Here is a 7,732-nt window from a genome sequence, read left to right as displayed (position 1 = left end):
TCAGGAGTTCGAGATCAGCCTGAGCAAGAGCGAGACTCCGTCTCTACTAAAAATAGAAAGAAATTATATGGACAGCTAAAAATATATATATAGAAAAATTAGCCGGGCATGGTGGCACATGCCTGTAGTCCCAGCTACTCGGGAGGCTGAGGCAGGAGGATCCCTTGAGCTCAGGAGTTTGAGGTTGCTGTGAGCTAGGCTGACGCCACACGGCACTCTAGCCCGGGCAACAGAGTGAGACTCTGTCTCAAAAAGAAAAAAAAGAAGAGAAAGAAACATTTTCAGTCAAAGGGTATAGTAGATTGGATAATGGCCCCCAAAGATATCCGGAGTCCTAATCTCTGGAACCCATCAATGTTACCTTATATATAATGTGATCACTTTGCAAACAGGATTAGGTTAATCAAGATGGGTGATTACCCTGGATTATCTGGGTAGGCCCTAAATGTGATCACACATATCCTCTTAAGAGGGAGGTAGAGGAAGATTTGACTACAGAAGAGAAGACAACGTAACAATGAAAGCAGAGATTGGCATGATGCGACCTCAAGTCAAGGAATGACAGCGGCCACCAAAAGCTGGAAGAAGCAAGAAATGAACCTTCCCTGGAGCTTTCAGAGGGAAGCAGCCCTGCCGCCACCTTAACTTCAGCCCCATAAGACTATTTCAGACTTCTGGCCTCCAGAACGTAAGAGAATACATTACCACTAAATTTGTGGTAATTTGTTACAGCAGCAATAGGTAACTAATTCAAGGAGTGTGGTTGGATTATAGATTATAAAAATTAGTACTTGTAATGCCGGTCGCTGTGGCTCACGCTTGTAATCCTAGCACTCTGGGAGGCCGAGGAGGGAGGATCGCTCGAGGTCAGGAGTTCGAGACCAGCCTGAGCAAGAGTGAGACCCTCGTCTCTACTAAAAATAGAAAGAAATGATCTGGACAGCTAAAAATATATGTAGAAAAAATTAGCCGGGCATGGTGGCACATGCCTGTAGTCCCAGCTCCTCGGGAGGCTGAGGCAGAAGGATTGCTTGAGCCTGTGAGTTTGAGGTTGCTGTGAGCTTGATGCCACGGCACTCTAGCCAGGGCAACAGAGTGGGACTCTGTCTCAAAAAAAAAAAAAAAATTAGTACTTGTGGTATAGCCACACATGGAATATTATTCAACAATAAAAAGGAATGAAGGATTGATGCATGCTACCATTGAACCTTGTAAACATTATGCTAAGTGAAAGAAGCCAGTTGCAAAGGACCACATATTGTATGATTCCATTTATATGAAATGTCCAAAATAGGCAAATATATAGGAACAGGAAGTATATCAGTGGTTGACTAGGCCTGGAGGGATGGAAGGGTTGGGAGGTGATCAATAAGGGATATGGGGTTTCTTTTTGGGTTAATGAAAATGTTCTAAAATTGTGATGATGTCACACCTGTAATCCTAGCACTCTGGGAGTCTGAAGCAGGAGGATCACTTGAGCCCAGGATTTCAAGATTACAGTGAGCTATGATCATGCCACTGCTTTCCAGCCTGGTTGACAGAGCGAGGCCTTGTCTTCTAAAAAAAAAAAAAAAAAAAAAAAAGCAAGAGCGAGCAGTAGTACTAGTACTGTGCTGCAATTTACATGACTTTTCATTTAATTGTGGAATAATAATGCTGTATAACCAACATTATACAGCACTTGCTACATACCAGGCACTATCGCAAAGCATTTAACCTGTATAAACTCTTTAATCCCCATGGGAACCTGATAATGTAGATACCATTATTATCCCATTTTAAGATAAGGAAACTGGAGGACTGAGAGGTTAAGTAACTTGCCCACGGTCACACAGCTTATAAGTGGTAGAACCAGGATTTCAACTCAAGCCATTGGACTCCTGAGCCCAAGCTCTTAATTATTTTGTTTGTCTGCGACTACACTTGCACCGTGGGACTAGCCCCCCAGACTACCTGATTGGATCTGCACAACTTTCCATTTCTTATCTACAGTCCTTCAATGGCTCAGCTGCATTTCCTGTATCTTCATAAAGAGATTCCCCTTTGTAGCTTAAAACTGAGCAGGTCTCTGTTACACTCAAAAGGGCCCTGATTCAGAAAAGGGCAAATTCCACCTACACCGGGGTAGCACAGGGGCTTCCTGTGGGCTCAATGAGCACAGAGCATGTTTGAACTGATCCTGGCACCTGGAGATTCTCAAAGACCTCATGCCAGAGAAAAGACTAAGTGCTTCTGCTTCTCCCTAGGCCAACAGCTCAGCAGCCGTGTGTTGTATGTATTCCAATGTGTACGACCCTTGTGAATATTTTTTAATTAAAAATAACTTGTATTGTAGGTTTTTAAGAAATGTATTCTAGCTGTACACAGTGGTGCATGTCTATAGTCTCAGGTACTTGGGAGGCGGTAGCAGGAGGATCGCCTGAGGCCAGGAGTTCGAGGCTGCAAGTGAGCTATGATCACACCACTGCACTCCAACTCTTGGCAACAGAGTGAGACCCTGCCTCTTAAAAATAAAATAAAATAAAAAAATAAAAATAAACAAACCTGTTACACCTACAGAATACCACTCAGCATGGAATACTACTTAGCAATAAAAAGGAATGAAATATGGATTATTGCAACAACCTGGATGCATTTCCAGAGAATGAATGAAAAAAGCTGACCTCAAAAGGTTATACACTGTATGATTCATTTACATAAAATTCTTGAAATGACAAAATTATAAAAATGGAGAAGAGATTACTAATTGCCAGGGGTTAAGGAGGGTGTGGAGGCAGGAGGGGAGTGGGGTTGGCTATAGAAAGGTCAGTATGAGGAATCCTTGCAGTGATGGAAAAATCCTGTATCTTGACTATATCAGTATGAATATCTTCCTTGTAATATCGTACTAAGCTTTTGCAAGACATTACCATGGAGGAAACTAGGTAAAAGGTACGTAGGATCTCTTTGTATTATTTCTTACAACTGCATGTGCATTTATAATTATCTCAAAATAAAAAGTTTAATTGAAAAAATCCTGGGCCCTGAGTTTAAATCACACCCTGTGTCCTGGAGTAAGTTACTATTCCTCTCTGGCCCTCAGTTTTTACTCATCTTATAGATTTGCTGTGAGAAGTAAATGATATTATGGATATAAAATGCTAAGTGCAGTGTCTGGTACATTGTAAAGACTTAATAAAAATTAGTATGATTAGAGACAAATTTGAAAAGGCAGATAATCAAAATCAAAAAAATATTTTATTTTATTTTATTTTTTGAGACAGAGTCTCACTCTGTTGCCCAGGCTAGAGTGAGTGCCGTGGCGTCAGCCTAGCTCACAACAACTTCAAACTCCTGAGCTCAAGGGATCCTCCTGTCTCAGCCTCCCGAGTAGCTGGGACTACAGGCATGCACCACCATGCCCGGCTAATTTTTTCTATATATATTTTTAGCTGTCTATATAATTTCTTTCTATTTTTAGTAGAGACGGGGTCTCGCTCTTGCTCAGGCTGGTCTCGAACTCCTGAGCTCAAACGATCCACCCACCTCGGCCTCCCAGAGTGCTAGGATTACAGGCGTGAGCCACTGCGCCTGGCCTAAAAAAATATTTTAAACAAAATAACCATAATTCCACCACTCTTAACACCTGTATCAATTTATATGCTTTTAGCTGCAAGTAAACACAAAAACAACCAGTGAGGTACTACTTCAAATGCACTAGGATGGCCATAGTGATTTTTTTAAAAACCCAGAAAATTAAGATGAAATGGCTCTTCAAGAAGATGAAAAGAAAAAATAAAAATAAATAAATAAAACCCCAGAAAATAACAAGTGCTGGTGAGGATGTGGAGAAATTGGAACCCTTGTACATTGCTGGTGGGAATATCAAACGGTTCAGCCTCTGTGCAAAACAGTTGGGCAGTTCCTCAAAAAGTTAAACAAAGAATTACCATATAACCCTAAAATTCCATTTTTAGGTATATATCCAAAATAATTGAAAACAGGTACTCAAACAAGTACTTGTACACACATGTTCACAGCAACACTATTCACAATAGCCAAAGTGTCCATTAACGATGACTGGATAAACTAATTGTGGTATATATGTACAAAGGAATATTATTTAGCCATAAAAAGGAATGAAGTACTGATATATGCTATGATCTGGATGAACCTCAAAAAAAATTATGCTAAGTGAAAGGAACCAGACACAAAAGGTCATATATTGTATAATTCTATTTATACGAAGCATTCAGAATAGATAAATCCACAGAGATAAAATACAAATTGGTGGTTCCCATGGGCTGAGGAGAGGGGGGTGTAGGAAAAACTGTTTAATGGGTAAGAGGTTTTACTTTGGAGCAATGAAATGTTTTGCAACTAGATAGAGGTGGTAGTTGCACAACATTGTGAGTGTACTAGAGGCCACCACTGAATGGCTCGCTTTAAAATGGTTAATTTTGGCCAGGCTCGATGGCTCACACCTGTATTTCTAGCATTCTGGGAGGCCAAGGCGAGAGGATTGCTTGAGCTCAGGAGTTCCAGACCATCCTGAGCAAGAGTGAGACCCTGTTTCTATTTAAAAAAAAATAGAAAAATTAGCCAGGTGTTGTGGCACATGCCCGTAGTCTCAGCTACTCAGGAGGATCACCTGAGCCCAGGAGTTTGAGGTTGCAGCGACCCACTGCACTCCAGCCAGGGCAACAGAGTGAGACTCTGTTTCCAAAAAAAATTTTTTTTAATAAATAAAATGGTTAATTTTAGGCCGGACAAGGTGGCTCACACCTGTAATCCCACCACTTTGGGAAGCTGAGGTGGGAGGATTGCTTGAGGCCTGGAGTTCCAGACCCTTTCTCTGCAAAAACTTTTTTTTCTGGGGGGGTGCAGAGCCGAGGGCATGAGGGAAGAACTGGGGGTGTCTACAAAAACTTTTTAAAAAATTATCCAGGAGTGGTGGCACACGCCTGTATTCCTAGCTACTCAGGAGGCTAAGGCAGAAGGATCATTTGAGCCCAGGAGTTGGAGGCTGCAGTGAGCTATGATCATGTCACTGTATTCCAGCCTGGGCAACAGAGCAAGACCCTGTCTCAAAAGAAAATAAATAAATAAGAAATAAAATAAAATGGTTAATTTATATTATGTGAATTTTACCTCAATAAACTACTAAAAACAAAATATCTCAGAATTGTTTAAGAAAAATTTCTCCCTCATATTAAGAATTCCTGAGATAGAGAAGCTCTAGAATTAGTAATTGCAGTAGCTCTAAGATTTTATCAAGGACCCAAATTCTCTCTCTCTTTGTTTTTCCATTCTTATCATGTTGGCGTTTTCCTTGCTTTTATGGTTAAAAGATGATTGTCATAGTTCCAAGCACTGCCTGTGGACATAACATCTAGCGCCACTAGATTGTAATGAAACAAAGAAGGGCTGCCTATTCCTGAAAATCTCTCTCTCTCTTTGTAAATAATAGCTTTGTTGACATATGATTCACATACCATATATTAATAATGCACTCATTAAAAATATACAAGCAAATGGTTTGTAGTATATTCACAGAGTTGTGCAACGATCACCACAATCCATTGTAAAACACTTTTATCACCCCAAAAAGAAATCTGGCACCCATTAACTGTCACTCAATGTTCCCCCAACTCTCCTCCCCTCTGTTCTAGGCAACAACTAATCTACTTTCTGTTCCTACAGATTTGCCTATTCTGGTCATTTCATATAAATGGAATTATATGATATGTGATCTTTTATGATTGACTTCTTTCACTTAACATAATGTTTTCAGAGTTCCTTTATGTTGTAAAATGTTCAGCCAGTTGAGGTGACATGCGCCTGCAGTCCCAGAGACTTGGGAGACTGAGGTGGGAGTGTTGCCTGAGCCCAAGAGTTTGAGTTATGATCATATCACTGCACTCCAGCCTGGACAACATAGCCAGACCCCTGTCTCTTTAAAAAAAAAAAAGGTAGCAGTAGTAGTTCAGTAGTTCATTCCTTTATGTTGCTGAACAATCTTTCATTATATAGATACGCTACATTTTCTTTTTCCATTCATAGTTGATGGACATTTGTGTTATATCCACTGTTTGGCTCTTATGCATAATGCTTATGTGAATATTTGTGTATAAGTTTTTGTGTAGGCAGATGTTTTCATTTCTCTTGGGTGTATACCTAAGAGTAGAATTGCTGGGTCATATGGTAACTCTATGTTTTACTGTTTGAGGAACTGCCAGACTGTTTTTCAAAGTGGCTGCGTCATTTTACATTCCCACCAGCAATATATGAGGTTTCTGATTTCTTCACATCCACCTCTGTCTTTATTTTTTTTTTTAAAGAAGAAACCTTTCCCAGAAGCTTCCCAGCAGACTCCCCCTCCTGTCCTATGGGCCAGACCTAGATCACATGACTGCCCCTAGACCAGTCCCTGGCATTACCATGATGACTTAGAATTAAGTCTTCAGCTTTGCACAGTGGCAGTATCGTAGCCAATGAGGTTTATCCGAGGTGCGATTATTGTTAATTGAAAACTTTTCCCCATACCCCACTATGACGACTTGAGATATAGTCGGCATTGGCAAAAAAAAAAAAAAAAAGATTAACAAAAAAAAAAAAATTAAGTCTTCAGCTAAGCTCTGGATATGAAAACCTTCCCTGAAAGGTGAACACCTGCACACACGTAAGATTCAATGAACAAAGAAGAAATGAGAAAGAGATTTTGGGTAGGTAAAATAGTCTGCTCAGATGTCTTTTGGGTCTTTTCCTTATAGACATACAAATATGTGTGTGTGTGTATATATAATATATGTATATATACACGTAGATATATATTTAGAGACAGGGTCTCACTATTTTGCCCAGCTTGGACTTGAACTCCTTGGCTCAAGGATCCTCCCACCTCAGCCTCTAAAGTAGCTGGGACTACAGGGGCCTGACACCACACCCAGCTCTACATATAAATGTATTTTAAACAAACAAACAAAAGAAATCCTACTGTATATACTGTTTTGTAACTTGATTTATAACTTAACAATAGGTTGGATGTATCTTTCCATGGTCATACATGTTCATTTGTAACATGATTTTAATGGCTGAATGTGCCTTGTGAGTGTTTTAAGTTCTGTAGCGTATAGACATCTTTCTCAAATTCTCTTGGCACACTGAAAATCAGGTTCATAACTGCAACATGTGCTGAGTCAGAGAGAAAGACATGAGTGATGGTAGATCCTAATTTCTTGGATCCTCTGTCTCTGACTCAAGGCAAAAAATGAGATGTGTTTAAAAAAGAAAATTAGATTCCTTTTTCCCTGAGAAGAGGAATCCAGCAGGCACTCCCTCGATCTTCTTCTATTTTGGCTTCCAATTCTTTCTACCTCCTAGAGAGTTTGCTTCAGTAATTGTCACATCTTTTTCCTTCTCACTGGCTGTTTTTACTCTCCCTTTAATGTCTTTCTAGAGCCTATGTAGAATTCTTAGGATGAAATTTCAGACTTTTCATAATTATATTAATCAGCATTCTTCCACCTGCAAGTGACAAAAAAGCCAACCCAACCTGTCTTACTCATAAAAAAGAATATTTTTGCTCATGGAATTCAAGAGTATAGGTGATGACTTCAGGCGTAGCTGGATCCCAACACTCAAATATTATCATAAAGAATTGATCCTCCCTTGCTTTCTTTTTTTCTCTCCTTCTCTCTTTTTTCCCTCTAAACTTGACTTTCCTTTAGTTTCCCTGGTGAAATAGAGCTTC

General features: G+C 39.8%; 1 pseudogene; it reads left to right on the top strand.

Annotated features, from left to right (window-relative positions):
- The first annotated feature begins 6,444 nt into the window (after window positions 1-6,444).
- On the top strand, window positions 6,445-6,575 carry LOC138390982 (U4 spliceosomal RNA; annotated as a pseudogene).
- The last annotated feature ends 1,157 nt before the right edge of the window (window positions 6,576-7,732 follow it).

Source organism: Eulemur rufifrons, chromosome 8 (assembly GCF_041146395.1).
Source record: "Eulemur rufifrons isolate Redbay chromosome 8, OSU_ERuf_1, whole genome shotgun sequence".
NCBI lineage: Eukaryota > Metazoa > Chordata > Mammalia > Primates > Lemuridae > Eulemur > Eulemur rufifrons.
The sequence above is the reverse complement of the archived record's forward strand: the minus strand, read 5'-3'. Positions and strand labels throughout refer to the sequence as shown.